The sequence below is a fragment of the Rhinopithecus roxellana genome, chromosome 4, assembly GCF_007565055.1.
Source record: "Rhinopithecus roxellana isolate Shanxi Qingling chromosome 4, ASM756505v1, whole genome shotgun sequence".
In the NCBI taxonomy this organism is placed as follows: domain Eukaryota; kingdom Metazoa; phylum Chordata; class Mammalia; order Primates; family Cercopithecidae; genus Rhinopithecus; species Rhinopithecus roxellana.
In genome coordinates this window covers 66,440,198-66,460,485 of record NC_044552.1, presented here as the reverse complement: position 1 = coordinate 66,460,485, position 20,288 = coordinate 66,440,198, and the positions used below count along the sequence as shown (strand labels likewise).

The following is a 20,288-nucleotide window of genomic DNA, read 5'->3' as shown; positions in this document are numbered from 1 at the left end:
AAGATGACCAAAATAAAAAACCTACCTCATGGGACTGTAGTGCAAATTGCATGAATTAATCCATATGAAAGCATTTTGTAAATTGCAAACTGTGACCCTAAATTTACTTTATACGAGACAATCACTAAGTGTTATTAAGTGATTGAAAGGAAGTATTAATCCAGCCTGTTATGTGGTTTTCCGAATGTATAAAAACAAGGAAAGCATTCCAACCTGTGAGTACCTCTGCCAGAAATGTTTACCTTAGTTGTGAAGGAACAGTCAAATCCAAATTGAGGGGTATTAGGCAAAGCAACTGGCCTGGACTCTACAAAAACGTGTTGTGAAAGGTAAAAGGAGACTGTAGACATGCCTTGGTGATCCCTGATTAAATTCAGGATTTAAAATAAAATATAACAAATATTCCACACTGAAACAGACATTAGTGATACAATTGGAACATTTGGACTGTATATTGATTGCATTGTGTCAATTTAAAATTTTCGGCTGGGCATGGTGGCTCAAGCCTGTAATCCCAGCACTTCGGGAGGCTGACGTGGGTGGATCACGAGGTCAGGAGATCAAGACTACCCTTGCTAACATGGTGAAACCCCATCTCTATTAAAGTAAAAAAAAAATTTAGCCAGGCGTGGTGGTGGGCACCTGTGGTCGCAGCTACTCAGGAGGCTGAGGCAGGAGAATGTTGTGAACCCAGGAGGCGGAGCTTGCAGTGAGCCAAGATCATACCACTGTACTCCAGCCTGGGCCACAGAGCAAGACTCCATCTCAAAAAAAAAAAAAAATTTCCTGAGTGTGACCATTATTATGTAACTATGGTGGGATCATTGCTCTTAGGAAGTATATGCTGAAGTATATAGGGGGTGAACCATCTTTATGTCTACAAGTGATTCAAATGGTTCAGCAAAATATTTAGATATACAGAGAGATAAAGCAAATGTGGAAAAATGTCATAATTTGGGAATCAAGGTGAAGGCCATCTAGTTGTTCATTGCTACCTATTCCTACAACCTTTCTACAGTTTTAAACATTTTCAAAATACAATTTTGGAAAAAAAATTTAAGAAGAAAAAATCCAGGTACTCAAAAATACAGATCTTGAAATATGTCCTTTACAGAGCATGTCTTCCTGCAATTTTATTTTTCTGTGAGATGCCGATATATAGATTTTAAAAAAGAAAAATCTGTGTTTTTATAAATGTATGCTTTTAGGCAATGAACAGGATTATTGTTACTAATTTGAAGCATATTCCCACTGGCTGGGCGCGGTGGCTCATGCCTGTAATCCCAGCACTTTGGGAGGCCGGAGGCGGGCAGATCATAAGGTCAGGAGTTCAAGACCAGCCTGACCAAAATGGCGAAACCCTGTCTCTACTAAAAATACAAAAATTAGCTGGGCGTGGTGGCACTTGCCTGTAATCCCAGCTACTCAGGAGGCTGGGGCAGGAGAATCACTTGAACCCGGAAGGTGGAGGTTGCAGTGAGCTGAGATTGTGTGCCACTGCATTCCAGCTTGGGCCATAGAGTGAGACTCTGTCTCAAAAAAAAAAAAAAAAAAAAGAAATACATTCCCACTGGAAAAATTCCAGGAAAATAGATAGAAGTTCTCAATCCATGTGCACATCTTTTGTGGTATTTAAAAGTGAAGTAAAAATGTATCATGGGATGTGTTCAAAAGGACAGAACATTATTTTTACTGTCCTCTTTAGAAAAAATTCACATTTGAGGATCTCAGTTTAATGATTTTGTGATAATTTGCTACCCGGATCTTCTTTCCTATGAGATTAAACTTTTGTTTTCATTTTTTGAGAGAGACATTGGGAAGTTATTGTTAGCAGAGGTGAATCTGTGTAGGTCTGCACCAACTTGATTCTTGCCTCTTCAAAGGAAAGAATTTGATTGAGGGGCATGACTTAGAGTGAGAGACTGAGGCAAGTTTTTGAGGAGTGAGAGCTTATTAAAAAGTTTTAGAGCACGAACCAAAGGAAGTAAAGGACATTTGGAAAAGTGCCAAGCAGACAACTTGAGAGATCCAAGTACCCTGTTTGATCTTTGACTTGGGGTTTTATACATCGGCATGGTACAGGGGTTTCTGTCTCTCCTCCCCTGATTCTTCCCTTGGGACTAGCTTTCCGCATGCGTAGTGGCCTGCCAGCACTTGGGAGGGGAGCATGCTCAGTGTATTTACTGAAGTTGTGTGCGTGCTCACTTGAGGCATTTTTCCCTTACCAGTTGAGTGTTCCTAGAGGGAGGTCATATACTAGTTAAACTCTGCCATTTTGCCCCTTAGTACACATACTTGGGCCCACTTGCCAACTCCTGAGATCTTATCAGGAAGCTGCTGATTGCCAACTTCAAGTGTTTCCTACCTATTGGGAGACTGCCTGTCCCTGGCACCAGCTGCCACCAATTATTATTTTAGAGAGCCAGTTTAACAACTACCTGACCATCACCTGATGGTTTAACATTGCCTGACCTGTTTGTGTTTGATTAGCTATCTACCCTAACATTATCATGATGATTGACTTACTATTCTGTTGCTTATTCTTGGGGTTGATGTGGTAGGATTCTGATTTTCTCCCAGGTGATTGAGTCCAGGCAGAAATCTCATGATTCACTTTTCTCTCTCTCTCTCTTTTTTTTTTTTCCGTAAAGGTCAAAGACAACAGAACTGGACCAAGAAAGTTCATAAGTTTTTGGTATGTAATTGAAAACTCTTTGCAACAAATTCTTTCTCTTTAGTGATATTTATGGCTTGAAAGGCCTGAGTTTCACTTTGTCATTCAAGTTTGTGAATCAACTTAGTGTAGTCTAGATATGTTTATCCTAGTCTAGGATTTATGCAGAGGGAAGTTCATAGTATTACTACCTTTGGTCCTCTGAAGATTACTTTTCAGTGGGAGAATTAAGTAATTTATTTAGTTATTTATGGGTTGATTCTTTTTTTTTTTTTTTTGCCTCTCTCAGAGTAAGGAATATACCATGACTATCAAAGTGCTTTAAAACTATAATTATGTGAAGAGACTATTTTACAAGCAATTGCGTGTTTAAATGCCCGAGTATAAATTGAATGCTCTAGAAATGGAGTACTTACTGATTCAAATTTACTAATAATTACAATTAAATATTTATATTTAATAATTATAGTAGAACAGTGAAACAATCCGAAGATGTCCCCACCTCTAAAGTTTATAAGTTTATTCCTAATGATCTAGGAAAGACTGGAGTTGAATGCCTGTGTGTTCTTCTCATTATTACTCTGATTTTCTATTATAAAATGATTTTAAAAGAATTATATGTCTTAGCTCCTCACTAAAGTATCCATCTTTTATTTGGTTTAACTCTTGTTTGTTTGTTTTTGAGACAGTGTCTCACTTTGTCCCCCAGACTGGAGTGTAGTGGCATGATCGTGGCTCACTGCAGCCTTGATCTCCCAGGTTCAGGTGATTCTCTCACCTCAGCCTCCCAAGTATGCCACCATGCCCAGCTAATTTTTAAAATTTTTTGTAAAGACGGGGTCTCATTATGTTGCCCAAGCTGATCTCTAACTCCTGGTCTCCAGTGATCTTCTTGCCTCAGCCTCCCAAAGAGCTAGGATTATAGGCGTGAGCCATTGCACTAAGCCTTAATTCATTTTTTTCCAAAGATGAAACACAATTTTAAACTTGCTGGGGAATTCAAAGGAAGTATTCTTTTCCAGTTATCTTATTTTTTTTGAGATGGAGTCTTGCTCTGTCTCCAGGCTGGAGTGCAGTGGCGTGATCTCGGCTCACTGCAACCTCCACCTTCCGGGTTCATGCCATTCTCCTGCCTCAGGCTCTCTGGTAGCTCAGACTACAGGCGCCTGCCACCACACCTGGCTAATTTTTTGTATTTTTAGTAGAGGTGGGGTTTCACCATGTTGGCCAGGGTGGTCTCAATCTCCTGACATCATGATTCACCCGCCTTGGCCTCCCAAAGTGCTGGGATTACAGGCGTGAGCCACTGTGCCTGGCTGCCCACAGTTATCTATTAAGGACACATCTTTTTGTGACTCTATAGATATAATTGAAATTCTGGTAAATTTACCAGAATTGCTTAAGTCATTAAGCAATAACTTAAATGCTATTATTTCCTATGACCCAGAAAATAATTACTATTGTCCCCAGTATGTAGTTTCTACCATTTCCAATAATGTTGCAACTGTCTTTGAAACATTGTTAGTCATAACTCATTAGTCACCATTGTGCTTTTTGGTGACCATTGCCCTTCTCTTTCTTATTCTGTAGTTATTTTATTTTATTTTATTTTATTTTTTTCAGACAGAGTCTCGCTCTGTGGCCCAGGCTGGAGTGCAGTGGCCGGATCTTGGCTCACTGCAAGCTCCGCCTCCCAGGTTTACGCCATTCTCCTGCCTCAGCCTCCCGACCAGCTGGGACTACAGGCGCCCGCCACCTCGCCCGGCTAGTTTTTTTGCATTTTTTAGTAGAGACGGGGTTTCACCGTGTTAGCCAGGATGGTCTCGATCTCCTGACCTCATGATCCGCCCGTCTTGGCCTCCCAAAGTGCTGGGATTACAGGCTTGAGCCACCGCGCCCGGCATTCTGTAGTTATTAAAACCGGTTGTCCTGGTTGTCCAACTCATGGACACGCAAATTAGCTTTGGTGCATACCTTAGTGGTTCAGACATCTTCTAAGACATAAATTCTGTTGTTTCAACATGTGTATGAAAGATACGCATTTACTCATGAGTCAGTCAGTAAGATGTCTGCATTGTCTTCTGCAGTAAAGAATGCTTTATTTACTATAAAATTTGATGTTTTGTTGAGGAATGTTAACTGATGCTTTTTTATACTCATACTTTTCATTGATGATACACAAAACTGATTACCCTAAGGTATTGACAAAAGTGGGTGATTTTACTGTCTTCAAAAGTTGTCAAGTATGTTTTCCAGTATAACACTTCTGACTCTCAGATTAGGGACCTCCCATCACAGTGGCCATCTAGTAAGAACATGGCTTGTTATAAGAAACTGCGTTTGTTGGAAGACTGAATTAGATGAACTTTATAGTCTCTTGTAATGAAATAAGAGATAGCACAATGGTACAAAGGGGAGGTTCTGAGCTCAGAGTTCTGGGGTTTGAATCTTATCTGTGACACAAATACACACCAATCTGTATGACCTTGGGCAAACTGCTTAACTTTTATGCACTTCACTTCCCTCATCTGTTAAATGGAGACAGTATTAGTACCCATAGCTGATGTAAGGATTTAATGTGTTAATATGAATATAGCTCTTAGAACAATATCTGGTGCATAATTAAGCACTTAATAAGTATTAGTTATGACGATATATTAGTTCATTCCCACACTGCTATAAAGAACTACCTGAGACTGGGAAATTTATAGAGAAAGGAGGTTTAATTGGCTCGCTGTTCCACAGGCTGTACAGGAACCATGGCTGGGGAGGTGTCAGGAAACTTACAATCATGGCGGAAGGCAAAGGGGAAGTAGTCACAGTCTTCACATAGCAGAACGAGAGAGAGAAAGAGAGAGAAGGGGAAAGTGCTACACACTTTTTATATTTTATTTATTCTTATTTTTTAATTTTAAAAAACAGAAAGGGGGCTTTGCTATTTTGCCCAGACTGACGTCAAACTCCTGAGCTCAAGTGATCTGTTATACACTTTTAAACAACCAGATCTCATGAGAACTCACTCATTGTCATGAGAACAACAAGAGAAAATCCACCCCCATGATCCAGTCACCTCCCACCAGGCCCCTCTTCCAACACTGAAGATCATAATTAAACATGAGATTTGGGTAGGGGCACAGGGTCAAACCATATCAGATGGTGATGAATGATCTTGTCATCAGCCATGGCCTTTATTCCCAGCAACTTACTTCTTCAGGTGTGCTTATATACTGCCTTGGTTCCACCTGATGCAAACGTAAGGCAAAGCTCAGACTTCACCGCTTTCTACTGAAACTGACATCGTGGTGTCCTTTCTTCCATCACACTGCTCTCCCCATTTTACAGGCTCCACCTCTCCTCTTCCCCTCCCTGCCTCATTGCAGGTCTTTCCACATACATCCAAACACCGCTGGATTTCAGATTTTATGACAAAGGGGTTTATTATGATATTTTTCTAGCAAAGTCAAATGTTTACATAAGAGAAAGTCTTGAACCAGTTACTAGGATAATAAAATGTCCTCCAACTTCATGCAAAAGTATGTTAACAATTTTCATCTTTTAATCCTGTCATTAAGCTATACTAAAGGAATCTTGTTTATCCAGTCATTCTAATCTATTATCAACATAGTTCTCTTTAAAAAAATTTTATTTTAAGTTCTGGGATACATGTGCAGAATGTGCAGGTTTGTTACATGGGTATACATGTTCCATGGTGGTTTGCTGCATCTATCAACCTGTCATCTAGGTTTTAAGCCCCATATGCATTAGTTATTTTTCCTAATGCTCTCCCTCCTCTTGCCCCCCACCCCCGACAGGTCCTGGTGTGTAATAGACATAGTTCTTAGTTCAAGAGTGTGTAGTGGGAGCAAACAGTTCCTATTTAGTTTTCATTCACATGTGCCTACATTTTTGGCCCCATAATTATTTTGAGTTCTCCACAGATTTCTTAAGTACAGAATGCTTGTCTAATTATTTTGACATATTCCTGCTGGGCAGTAAATATTGTGAAGTTTTATGTGAATGCATTTGAACATCAGGTTATATTTTTCTTACTATGTTTTACTTGCTATGGCCTATGAAACTTATGTTCTAAGGATGGCTTAATTTTGATTTATGTTACCAAGTGATTCAAGGTGTCAATGGACTTTTTCCAGAACAGAAACGTGTGGGGCCAGGTCTCACACCTCTAATAAAGAAACAACTCAGACTCCAAGGGTTTCTTGCCTTATTTTAAAATAAACTCTGTGTTAAAAACTTGTGTGCTGGCGGTGAAGAAATAGATGACCACATGTATTTTCTTCTTTAAGGCTCATAATTTTTGTGCATATGTGTGCAAAATATAACAATATGAACAAGAATGTGGCAACTAGATTACAAAAAAAGAACTGGCCAAAGAATACTTATATGGACATTATTTCTTGAAAACAGTATCTGTAAGCTTTTCAGATTATTGAGAGGGCAGGTTAACATTGGAGCTATTGTTTTCCTGGTTAATAATATTTTTGCTTTTTTAAAATTGTAGCTCAAAAATATGGGTATAGCTTTCTAAAAAATAGAATCCAATTTCAAGAATGATGAGGTACTAACTGAAAATCTCTAAATCTTTTATTTCCACACATTAATAGGGCATTTCCTCAGAAAATTTTCTGCATGTATTATAGGTAGACAGTGAGGAAAAGGGAATAGAAAAGATCAAGTTTTCTCAGCAAGCAAAAGGTTTCTTGTTGCCATTTTCATTTTCCCTGAGTTTATTATCCTCAGTAGAGACATCAATGTCTTTCCTAATAAAATCACCTTCCAGCCAAACTGTTAAAAAGGGCAACTAACTATCTTGGGTGTATGTCAGTTTACACAGAAAAAATTTAAATAGAGCTTGAAGAAATATAGAAAAGACTTCTGTTAATAATTAATGAGGCACAGGAGCTCTTATTAGACTAGACTGTGTTATGCTGAAATTAACTCTCGAGTAACTCTGATTTCTTTTTTTTTTTTTTTGAGTCGGAGTCTCACTCTGTTACCCAGGCTGGAGTGCAGTGGTACGATCTTGGCTCACTGCAACCTCTGCCTCCCGGGTTCAAGCGATTCTTTTGCCTCAGTCTCCCGAGTAGCTGGGACTATAGGCAGACACCACCATGCCTGACTAATTTTTAATAGAGACGGGGTTTCACCATGTTGGCCAAGATGGTCTTGATCTCCTGACTTTGTGGTCCACCTGCCTTGGCCTCCCAAAGTGCTGAGATTATAGGCGTGAGCCTCACTGTGCCTGGCTGTATCTCTGATTTCTTACCCAAACTCTATGTTCAGTGCTGGTCATCAGGAGGGGAGGGCTCCTCTACTCCATATAATCACTCAGGGATTCAGGCTGATGAAAGCTCCACCATCCTGCAACACCACCATGTCAATAGGTGGCTTCAGAGTTGGCCATGACACAGGAGGGTGTGGGGCACTCATACTCTTCTCCAGACACAAAGTGATGACATCACCTCTGCCAAGTTCCCATTGGTCAGAACAACTCACGTGTCCTCTCCTAACTGCATGGGCCTGGGAGGTCTTCCTGGGGGCTGAGGGAGAAGAGGAGAGCTAGACACAGAGCACAGTAGCAATTTCTTATCTGATTTTATGTGCTGCAAAGTTATCACATCCAGTGTCTCTATATAACACCCTTCCTTTCTAAATCAGTCACACTTACAATTCCTTCTGTTCTGCCAGGTAATTGAGTTATTTTGATATTTTAAAATTAACTTCACATTTTTTACTTTCTGAGCTTAGGTGAGAACAAGTGAAACAAAGATTATGAAGAAGGAATTAGTGAAGGCATAGATACCATCAACAGCAGAAAAATGTCTAATTACATTTTAGCCTTCATCTGTTTATAGACTTCATTGGTGTTATTAATGGTACTTTCTTTTTTCCCAACAAAATCATTACTTGAAATTAAATGTAACTGCAAATGTGTGACGATTGATTGCAAAATCAATTTAAGGGATATCAAGCTGGAAATATGGAACTATACTTGCATAGTTTCAGTAGATTGTATTTTATGTGTACATCTTTTTTTAATTATATGCTCATCTTTCCCTGAATCTTAATCTCATGTTCTTTTCCTTTTTCTATCTCATGTTTTTCTTTTTAAATGTCTTTATCAGTTTATTAAAGTATTTTACCAAGCAATGTTTTCACATAGGGCACATAAGGAATAAACAAACATGTCTAAAATATGTTTATTTTGCACTCACAATAATTGTGTGTTTGGTTGGATATAGAACTTTATGTACAAATTTATTTTCACTAAGAACTTCAAAGGTATTGTCCCCATGTCCTTCAGCAGCTCATCTTGCATGAGAAATCTAATGCTGTTCTTGTTTCTTTAGAGATAGAACATTTTTGTTCTGTCTGTAAACTTTTAGAATTCTCTGTATACTTTGAAATTCTGAAATTTCACAAGATATATTCAAACTTACATCGTATTGTATTGTATTGTATTGTATTGTTTGTATTTTTTGAGACGGAGTTTTGCTCTGTCGCCCAGGCTGGAGTGCAGTGGCGCAATGTCGGCTCACTGCAAGCTCCACCTCCCAGGTTCACACCATTCTCCTGCCTCAGCCTCCTGAGTAGCTGGGATTACAGGTGCCCACCACCGTGCCTGGCTAACTTTTGTATTTTTAGTAGAGACAGGGTTTCACTGAATTAGCCAAGATGGTCTCCATCTCCTGACCTCGTGATCCACCCGCCTGGGCCTTCCAAAGTGCTGGGATTACAGGTGTGAGCTCCCGCGCCCGGCCTTTTGTTTTTGTTTGTTTTTTGTTTTTTGTTTTTGAGATGGAGTTTTGCTCTTGTGCCCCAGGCTGGAGTGCAATGCATGATCTTGGCTTATTGCAACCTCCGCCTCCCAGGTTCAAGTGATTCTCCTGCCTCAGCCTCCTGAGTAGCTGGGATTACAGGCATGCACCAGCATACCTGGCTAATTTTTTTTTTTTTTTGTATTTTTAGTAGAGACGGGATTTCACCATGTTGACCAGGCTGGTTCTGAAATCCTGACCTCAGGTGATCCACCCGCCTCAGCCTCCCAAAGTGCTGGGATTGCAGGAATGAGGTACCGTGCCCCGCCCTCAAATGTGCATCCTTGAAAATTTGTGGGATTGACTATTTTGTAGCATAGAAGATTTTTTCCACTCTCTCCCTGGGTTCTGCTTCCTGCTGTTGTGGCTTCATTTTCAATCTCTTTTCTCCACTATTTCACAAAGGTGACCACTGCTAACTCCAGGTTTGCAGAGCATTCATGGCTGACACCCCAGAAAAGAGGGACAAATCTCTTTCCCAATATTTCAGACAGGATTTCCTGATTATCTTGACTTGATGCACGTACTCCTTTCTGGATTGGTCATTGTGACAAAGAGGAGTAAGTACTTTGATCCATCTACTTCTTACCACTTCTATTGCTACCGCTCTGGTCCAACAAAAGAGATGACACTGTAATCTCTTCCCTGGATCATTCCAGTAGCCTCTTAATTGATTTCTCTGTTTATGTCTTTTCTCTCTTTCAGTCTGTTCTCAGTGCTGGACCCAGAGCTGTTAATGTGTTTGTCAGATCAGAACCCTACAAAGCCATTCATTTTATTTATTTATTTAATTTTGAGACAGAGTCTTGCTTTGTCACCCAGGTTGGTGTGCAATGGCGCAATCTCAGCTCACCGCCACCTCCGATTCCCAGGTTCAAGCTATTCTCCTGCCTCAGCCTCCCGAGTACAGGATTACAGACAAGTGTCAGCATGCCAGGCTATTTTTTTGTGGTGTTGTTGAGATGGAGTTTCACTCTTGTTGCCCAGGCTGGAGAGCAATGGTGCCATCTCGGCTCATTGCAACCTCCACCTTCTGGGTTCAGGTTATTCTCCTGCCTCAGCCTCCCAAGTAGCTGGGATTACAGGTTGTGTGCCACCACATCTGGCTAATTTTTTGTATTTTTAGTAGAGATGGGGTTTCACCATGTTGGCCAGGCTGGTCTTGAACTCATAACCTCAGGTGATCCACCTGCCTCGGCCTCCCAAAGTGCTGGGATTACAGGCTTGAGCCACCATGCCTGGCCAAGCTTGCCCATTTCGCTTCAAGGAAAACTAAAGTCTTCAACAAGAGTTTATTTATTTATTTAGAGACAAGCTTTCACATTGCTATCCAGGCTAGAGTGCAGTATTGCTCACTGCAACCTCAAACTCCTGGGCTCAAGTGATCCTCCCATCTCAGCCTCCTAAGTAGCTAGGATTACAGGCATGCACCACCACACAAGGCTACTTTTTGAATTTTTTTTTTTTTTTTTTTTTTTTTTTTAGAGATGGGGTCTTGCTCTGTTACCCAGGCTGGAGTGCAGTGTTGTGATCTCGGCTCACTGCAACCTCCACCTCCCGGGTTCAGGCCGGTTCAGGCCGGTTCAGGCTGAGGCAATTCTCCTGCCTCAGCCTCCCAAGTAGCTGGGATTACAGATGTACACCACCATGCCTGGCAATTTTTTTTTTTCTTTTGTGTTTTAGTAGGCACGGGGTTTCACCATCTTGGCCAGGTTGGTCTTGAACTCCTGACCTCAAGTGATCTGCCCGCCTCGGCCTCCCTAAGTGCTGGGATTGCAGGCGTGAGCCACTGCACCTGGACTTAATTTTTAAATTGTTCTGTTGAGATGGGGATTCTCACTATGTTGCCCAAGCTGGTCTCAAACTCCTGGCCTCAAACAATCATTCCACCCTGGCCTCCCAAAGTGTTGGGATTGCAGGTATAAGCCATAGCATCTGGCCTGGTTCTCACTTTTCAAAATGACTTTTATTTTGAAATATAACATACATACAGTGGAAAACATGAAAAAAATGAAATAGCTAGATGATTTATCATAAAGTGTAAATTCTTGCAACTGCCACTTGAATCAAGAAATAGAATACCATTGGGATCCCGAATCCCCTCTTATACCCCTTCCAATAAATAATTCCTGACTCCTCCTCAAAGGTTACCACTCTCCTGCCATTTGCGGTCATTGTGGTTGCATTTTGTTATAATTTTATGAGCCGAGTACACTTCCCTAAACACTATGATCTAGTTTTGGCTGCTGTATTATTTTATATAAATGGAAGCATATAATTTATATTCTTTTGTGTCTAGCTTCTTTCTCTCAAAGTTATGTCACTGTGGGTAGAAGTAGTCATTTTGATTGCTATGTAGTTCATTGTAATGACTATATCACAATTTATTCATTTTCCCATTGATGGACATTTGTTTTTTTTTTTTTTTTTTTTTAAACAATTTTTTAAATGATTTACTTCTTTGTAGAGCTAGAGTTTCACTTTGTTTCCCAGGCTGGTCTTGAACTTCTGGCCTCCAGTGATCTTCCCACGTTGGCCTCTCAAAGCACTGGGATTATAGGCCTGAGCCACCATGCCCAGCCCTGTTTTTTGTTGTGGTTGTTATTAACGAACTGGATAGAACCATTGTTACACATTTTCAGAATACATTTGCACACATATCTGAGGCATGTACACCTTAGAGTAAAGGTTGTGGGCATAGACTATGCATGTAATTAACCTTAGCAAGTGTTACCAAACACTTTTCCAAAATAATTTTCCACTGGCAATATTTTGAGTTTTCAGTGGTTCCACAATCCTGCCAACGCTTGGCATTGTCAGTCTTTTAAAATTACACTGTTTTGGTGGCTGTTTAATTATGTTTCATTGCTGTTCTGCCTTGCATTTCCCTGATGGTTAATGAGGTTTAGTGTCTCTCCTATATATATTGGCTAATTGATGTTCCTCCTTGGTCAAAGGCCAGTAAGACTTTTCTCATTTTTGTCTTAGGTTTTCTGCCTGTTCCTTATTGATTCATGGGAGTTCTTTACAGATTCTGAATGCATGGCCTCATGCAAGTTATATGTATGACACATATTTCTTCTCATTCATTTGCTTGTTTTCTCAGTCCCTAAGGTTGTCTTTTGATGAATGGGAATTCTTAATTCTAATATGTTTCAACTTACAGCTTTTCCTTTATGATTAGAACCAGTGGGGGAAATGACAGTATTTTCAATAGATGATACTGACATAATTGGCTATTAATTTAAAAGATGAAACTTGACCCCTATTTGAAACCATAATAGAAAATCAATTCCAAGTATATTGTAGATCTAATAAGGAAGACAAGGCAATCAAATTTGTAGAAGGAAAAGTAGGACAATATCCTTATGACTACAGAATAATGAAGATAACAGCAAAGGAAAAGCACTAGCCAGAGTCATCTTCACAATATTGACTCTTCCAATGAATGAACACAACATCTTTCCATTTATTTATACCTTTTTAAAGTTTCTTTCAAAAATTGATTTCTTCATTGAAGTCTTATACATCTTTTTTTATTAGATTCATTCTAACATATTTGAATTTTTATGATACTGCTATTTTCTTAGAAATTTTACTTTCAAACTGTTGGTGGCTGGTAGAAATGTTACTGATTTTAACATATTGGCTTTGTAGCTAGCAACCTTCTTATGTCCACTTTTTTAAAATGTTGAGACAGGGTCTGGCTCTGACACCCAGGCTGGAAAGTGGTGGCATGATTTCAGCTCACTGCAACCTCCATCCCTCAGGTTCAAGGGATCTCCTCACCCCAGCCCCCAAAATAGCTGGGACCTCAGGTGCACACCACCATGACCAGCTTTTTTTTTTTTTTTTTTTTGTATTTTTGGTAGAGACAGGGTTTCTCCATGTTGCCTAGGCTGGTCTCAAACTCCTGAGCTCTAGCGATCCACACACCATAACCTCCCAAAGTGCTGGGATTACAGGCATGAGCCACCACACCTGGCCCACTTTTTAATTGTAATTGTTAATATGTAGATTCTTTCTGCATGTAAAAGTGTATCATCTGAAAATAATGACAATCTTGATTTTTTACCTTTTAATCATAATTTTTTTACCATTGTTTTCCAGTACTTTTGAGACAATGTTGTTAAGTGATAATGAGAATCTTTGGCTTATTGCTAATATCAAAGGAAAATATTTCAACATGTCACCATCAAATATGTGATGTAGGAATAAGGACCTTCTTACTTATTGAAAACAGTGGAGTAAGGACCTTTTTGTTTTGACCATGACAGGAATTTGGAGAGGGTTTGGCTTGACTTGGCAGTTCATCTTTGACCCATGTGACTTTAGCTGGGGTGACTAGGATTGGAGGATCCCTACTTTCAAGATCACTTTTGCATCCATACGTCTGGAGCCTTGGCGTCTCTTGGATTCCCATTCTCTACTTGGCATCCCGTTCTCCTGGGCCTGTCCACAGGGCTTGGCTCTTTGCAGCACAGCAGCATCAGGGAACCTGGACCTGGTGAATGTCAATCTGGCTTCTGCTAGAGCATATGTTCCTCTTTCAGATGTAAAATCCCATGAAGTTGAGCCTGTGAAGTCATAGAAATTGCAATTAAACATATCTGTTAAATTAAAAATCAATTTCCAATCTAAACTTTTTTTTTCTACACAGGAGCTTAAAAATAATAATCTAAACAATTGTCATAGCTGAATTTTAGTACTATGGAATAAAGAAAAAAATAGGTGATTCCTTCTATTTTGCGATGACAGACTTTTACTTTTGAGGTTAAATGAAGGTATTTAGGGCAGGAAGGAGAGAGGAAGGTGCATCTGTGCATGGAAGGTGAGGAGGTGGGCGCAGTACAGCGTGTAGGTGAGGTGCGAGTGAGAAAATGAGCATGTAAAGACGAGAGTGGGTGGACCACAGGAAGCTGGGCGGACCACAGGAAGCTGGCTGGAAAAAAAAACTCTTTGACTTTACTTAATTAAAAGCAAGAAAAAAGCAACCCAAAGACAAGCGGAAAATCTCACAGGCAAAGTCTATAGAAAGGGATGGAAACAAAAAATAAGCCCACATGTGTTCAGAGAAAGGTGAAGTGACTGGCCAGTTATAGTCTGCTCTGTAATTTTTGTATTACTTCGCAGTACTTTATACAGTAAGATAGTCTAATTATTGTAAACTAGTTCAACCATTATGGAAAACAGTATGGCGATTCCTCAAGGATCTAGAACTAGATGTACCATATGACCCAGCCATCCCACTACTGGGTATATACCCAAAGGATTATAAATCATGCTGCTATAAAGACACATGCACACGTATGTTTATTGCGGCACTATTCACAATAGCAAAGACTTGGAATCAACTCAAATGTCCATCAGTGACAGACTGGATTAAGAAAATGTGGCACATATACACCATGGAATATTATGCAGCCAAAGAAAAGGATGAGTTTGCATCCTTTGTAGGGTCATTGATGCAGCTGGAAACCATCATTCTCAGCAAACTATTGCAAGAACAGAAAACCAAACACCGCATGTTCTCACTCATAGGTGGGAACTGAACAATGACATCACTTGGACTCGGGAAGGGGAACATCACACATCGGGGCCTATCATGGGGAGGGGGAGGGGGGAGGGATTGCATTGGGAGTTATACCTGATATAAATGATGAATTGATGGGTGCTGACGAGTTGATGGGTGCAGCACACCAACATGGCACATGTATACATATGTAACAAACCTGCACGTTATGCACATGTACCCTAGAACTTAAAGTATAAAAAAAAAAAAAACAAAAAAAAAAAACAAAACAACAACAACCAATAAAAGAGCCAATGCTTCCTGGAAAAACAAATTGAAAATTTTCTTTTTGAAAACTTAGATTTCTGAGTTTATGATTCTAGTGATTTTTAAAAATGCGCTATTTAAATTGAAAGAATGTCAAATTAGGGAGTGGGGACGATTTAATCTTTTGTCTTAAGGTAAATATTGTACTTAGGTATTTTTCCACTAGGTGTCTCTTTGCATACATGTTATGATTTCAGAGAAAGCGAATCTATTCCTGAAGGCATTCACTTATGTGGATTGTATCAACAAATATCTCAATTTGGGTTGGTGGGTATTTAAGAATGACTTTAATTTCAGTCCTTCCTAAAAAATAAATAGGTGTCTTTTAGTGACTTCTCTCGTTCTTGCTTTCAATGTTTGGGAGACGCTGACCCAGATTTTTTAGCAGATGCAAAATTGAGGTCCTTGTGCCTGTGTGGTTACCAGCATGATATGGTTTAAGCCTTCAATTTATAGCCTGCCTATGTGGGATTCTGACCAGGATGTGAGCCCTTCATCATTTCTGAATGAAACCTCACCTAGGATGCACAATTCCCAAACGAGCCGCGTGCAGCTCGTCAGTGTCGCTTTCTGAGAGCTGCATTGCCTGCTGATCAGACCCTCCCAGACCACACAGTGGCAGCTGAACTGTGATCCCACGAGTGGCCCTTTGGGCAGCCACAAGATCACTGCTAGTCACCTTAGGTTCCCTTGAATTGTCTAAATTTGGTAAATAGCTTACTCATTCTAACTTGTCCTAAAGTTGAGGCAGGGCCAATGTAAGTAAACAGATATTTATTAGGTGCCCACTGCATGTCTTGCCTTCAATGTCTGTAAGAATTATTAGATTCATTCATTGTCTAAGAATGTAATGAGATCTACTGTTTGGGGGGGGGAAAAAAAAGCCTGCTTCTAAGGAGAATTTGAAAAGGCAAAGATTATTCTGAGACAGCACTGCTGATGACCACAGGGTCCCGGACCTGGGGTTTGAAAATCTGAATTTAAATTTGGCTTTAATTTGCTAGTTGTGTAAACCAGTTAGTCTACCTACTCTGTATATTAGTATCTTCATGTGTAAAAGTGTAAGTTACTTTACAGCGTTGCTGTGAAGGCTGAAAACAGTTTGCAATAGTTCTGCCAAATATCATTATAAGAGCCTCCAAGAAAAGTCACCCTATTCTGGGTAAAGCAGCCCTTACCATGATTATATACAGTAGTTTAACTCCTTATGGTCTCTCTTGTCTGGTAACCCTTGGGCATGACCTTTGCAAAATTACAAGGCCCCTAAAAATGATCTTTTCTTTTCTTTCCTTTCCTCCCTCCTTCTTTTCCTTCCTTCCTCCCTCCCTCCCTCCTTCCTTCCCTCCCTCCCTCTTCCCTCCCCTCTTCTTGCTCGTTTCTTTCCTCCTTTTTCTCTCCCTCCCGCATCTTTCTCTTTTCTTTCTTTCTTTCTTCCTTTCTTTCTTTTTCTTTCCTCTTTCTTATCTTCTTTTCTTTCTCTTCTTCTCCTTCTCTCTCTCGGTCTTCTCTTTCTCCTTCTCTCTTTCTCTTTCTTCTCTCTCTCTCCCGCCTTCTTTCTCTTTCTCTTCTTTCTCTCTCTCTCGCTCTGCTCTCTTTTCTATTCTTCCTTCTTTCGTTCTTTTTTTTTTTCTTTTCTCTTTTTCTTTTTTTTCCTCTCTATTTTCTCCGTTTCTCTTCTTTCTTTCTTTTCTTCTGAGATGGAGTATCTCTCTGTTGCCCAGGCTGGAGTGCAGTGGCACAATCTTGGCTCACTGCAACCTCCGCCTCCCAGGTTCAAGCGATTCTCCTGCCTCAGCCTCCTGGGTAGCTGGGATTACAGGCACCTGCCACCACACCCAGCTAAATTTTTTGGTATTTTTAGTAGAGACAGGGTTTGGTCACCATGTTGGTCAGGCTGGTTTCGAACTCGTGACCTCAAGTGATCCACCCACCTTGGCCTCCCAAAGTGCTAGGATTACAGGTGTGAGTCACTGCGCCCAACCCCTGAAATGATATTTCTTAAGGAAAGATCTAGCCAGACAGAAGAGGATTTGGCTCCAACTCTAGAGCAATGGGTGCAAACGGTTGACAGCTTTTATAATCATTTTTTTTCTTGGCTGCCTTCTAGCCAGTGAATGTTCAGTTGCAGAGTTCCCTGCTGTATGGGGTATAGTTGCTCACTTTGGTGTAAAGGGCATTGAATGGAATAATGTTTGGCAAAGCAGAAATAAAGTGACTGGCTGCCTCAGAGCCATGTACACTGTCTGAATTTCACCAAGTAGAAAAATATTTCATCTTCTGCAGACAGAAAATGTAATTATTATTCATGTGGAGAAATGGAGAGATGCAAATTGCAGAAAGGTAAGGGCCATCACTTGCTATTCCTAACTGGCTCATCCTAGAGCACTGTGTCAGCTCTTGCCTCACAGGCTAGAGTGAAGCAAACTAGGAATTGGGGGTATTATTTGGGGGATGCCCTAGTAGGGACCTGGAAGGAACCAGGCTCTGCTCATGGAACAGACTATGGTAGATTGCAGTAGGCCTCATAATTGATACCTTATCTAGGAGCTACCAGTGCTTCCTGTGTCCTTATTAGGGAGCTGGTGCCCCTTTTCTCCTATGATGTAGCAGCTTGAGGACAGCACAAACTTTTGAGGTGGCTCCTGGAGTTTCAGTCACAATCCCTGAGAATCACACCTCAGCACACAGCTAGCTTGGATCCTAGAGTGACTGGCTCCTAGAGGTTCCTTGGATCTGGAGCTGGCATAGGAGAAGCAGGTGTGATGGTGTGTTTTATCTGCACTGATAAAACTGAACAAGAGCTGCCACTAAGGTGTGTATGTTTGTGTGTCTTTGAGGGGTAGGTTCAAATATGCGTTGTGGTACCCCTGCCTATATAAATAATTGGAATCGTTGAACATCTATCTCTGTTTTGGAGAACGAGTGACAACAACTGCTCTTCAGGCAGGTGTCATGGAACTTAAGACAACCACAGAACAAACCCAACTCTGTAGAAACAAGTGCCAGTGCTTTTCAGGGCCTCTGGTCTACCCCATGGTTTGGTGAAGGGAACCTTGATTGGGTGCAGCCAACACAGCGTGCATGTGGGCCCGGGCTGGGCTCTGGGTGCTCTGAAGAGGATCGGCCAGGGTGTAGCCCACGGCAGGTCTCTGCTTGCCCCAGCCTAATGGCCCCTGCAGGTGCAGACCACATTTTAGAAGTTTCAGGTTCAGGAGGCCCACAGAAGGACAAGAGACCCCTGTAGTTCAGCAGCTCAGGGGAGCTCTGTACCTCCAAGAGGGGCATGGCCAATAGCCATTGGCATTTGGTAGGCCCTTCCAGGATGTAAAAGAGGCAAATCGTTTGAGAGCTCTTGCAGTTTTCCACCTGTTTGTTATTATGGTAAAACGGTCCAGTGAGAGGACAGATTGACATTATTGGCTGAAAGAAAGTCTTTAATCTCCCTTAGCTTTGTGGATTTTGTGTGTCTGAGCCTTGATTGTCAGGGCTGACAGCTTATGTGGGAATTCGTGAAGGGAAAGCAGGGAAGAGGCCTGCCAGTCTCTGCAGATGATGGATTGCAGTATTTCTATGGTGTCAAAAATAGAGTAATTTTAAGCATCATCGTTTTTCTGTTTGAAAAAAGCTGTGGTTCTTAAAACCATCTGTCAATTCATCATCAAAGCGGAGAGAAGGCAGAAAAGAAATGCAATGAAATAAGCGGAAAAGACAACAATAAAAAAGGGAAGATAAGTGAGAGAGAAAGAATGAGAATATTCTATAGCAAGTAGAAAACGGATTGGAATCAGAATGACACTTTGAGCTTAAGTTAAAAAGAAAAATGCAGCCGAGCGCGGTGGCTCAAGCCTGTAATCCCAGCACTTTGGGAGGCCGAGGCGGTCGGATCACGAGGTCAGGAAATCGAGACCATCCTGGCTAACACGGTGAAACCCCGTCTGTACTAAAAATACAAAAAATTCGCAGGGCGTGGTGGCGGGCACCTGTAGTCCCAGGTACTGGGGAGGCTGAGGCAGGAGAATGGCGTGAACCCGGGAGGCGGAGCTTGCAGTGAGCCAAGATCGCGCCATTACATTCCAGCCTGGGCGACAGAGCGAGACTCCATGTAAGAAAGAAAAGAAAGAAAGAAAGAGAGAAAGAGAGAAAGAGAGAGAGAGAGAGAGAGAGAGAGAGAGAGAGAGAAGAAAGGAGGGAGGGAGGGAGGGAAGGAAGGAAGGAAGGAAGGAAGGAAGGAAGGAAGGAAGGAAGGAAGGAAGGAGAGAGAAAGAAAGTTAAAATAATTTGGATGAAGCTGTTTTCTCCCTCATAAAGTTCCTGAACAAAGTCACAACCCCAAACCGCCCCTGCCCCATATGTCACTGTACACAGGCTAGTAGGGAAGTCATCTTGCATTTGCTTTCTTCTCTCCTGCTTTGCCTTGACAAGTGAAGTCTCCTACTAATTGGCAAAATGAATGGATTATCGCATGTCCTTTGCTTTTATATGAGAGCAAAGATGAATGTCCTCTTCTGTTTTCCATGGCATTGCTGTGATGGACTATCATTTAACAGAACATGCTTGCTTACAAACAGTGCTTGTCTCCAGTAGAGTGTGGACGTTTGCTGCCACATGGATTACCTGCTTGACGATGGTCAAGACTTCTGTCACGACGATAACAAGCATTTTTTGTTTCCTCTTAGCTCTGGCTTCTGGATTAAGAATAATGCACATTGTTTGCCTGTGTTTGTGAACTTCGTATAAATGCATTTGCTGCTGTGATGTCTTGCAAATGCTAGCATTATAATTTTAAAGGATAAATTAATCTGTGGGTTTTAAAAATTTTAGTTCAGACCTGTTTTGTTTTCACTTAAGGCTCCGTGAGAAAGAGAATCGACCTAGCTCCTGTGTTATTTCAACTGGAAAATCGTCTCTAAATCACAATAAATTATCTTCTTTTTAAAAA

The 20,288-nt window shown here is 40.9% G+C and overlaps 1 protein-coding gene across 2 annotated transcripts in view; it reads left to right on the top strand.

The window, feature by feature from the left end:
* Window positions 1-20,288, top strand: part of IPCEF1 (interaction protein for cytohesin exchange factors 1) — a 206,888-nt gene that overhangs the window by 68,966 nt on the left and 117,634 nt on the right. For both annotated transcript variants that reach the window (XM_030928346.1, XM_010357563.2), the window contains exon 2: window positions 2,652-2,695. The gene's annotated coding sequence lies outside the window, so the exon portion shown is untranslated. The remainder of the gene's footprint in view (window positions 1-2,651; window positions 2,696-20,288) is intronic.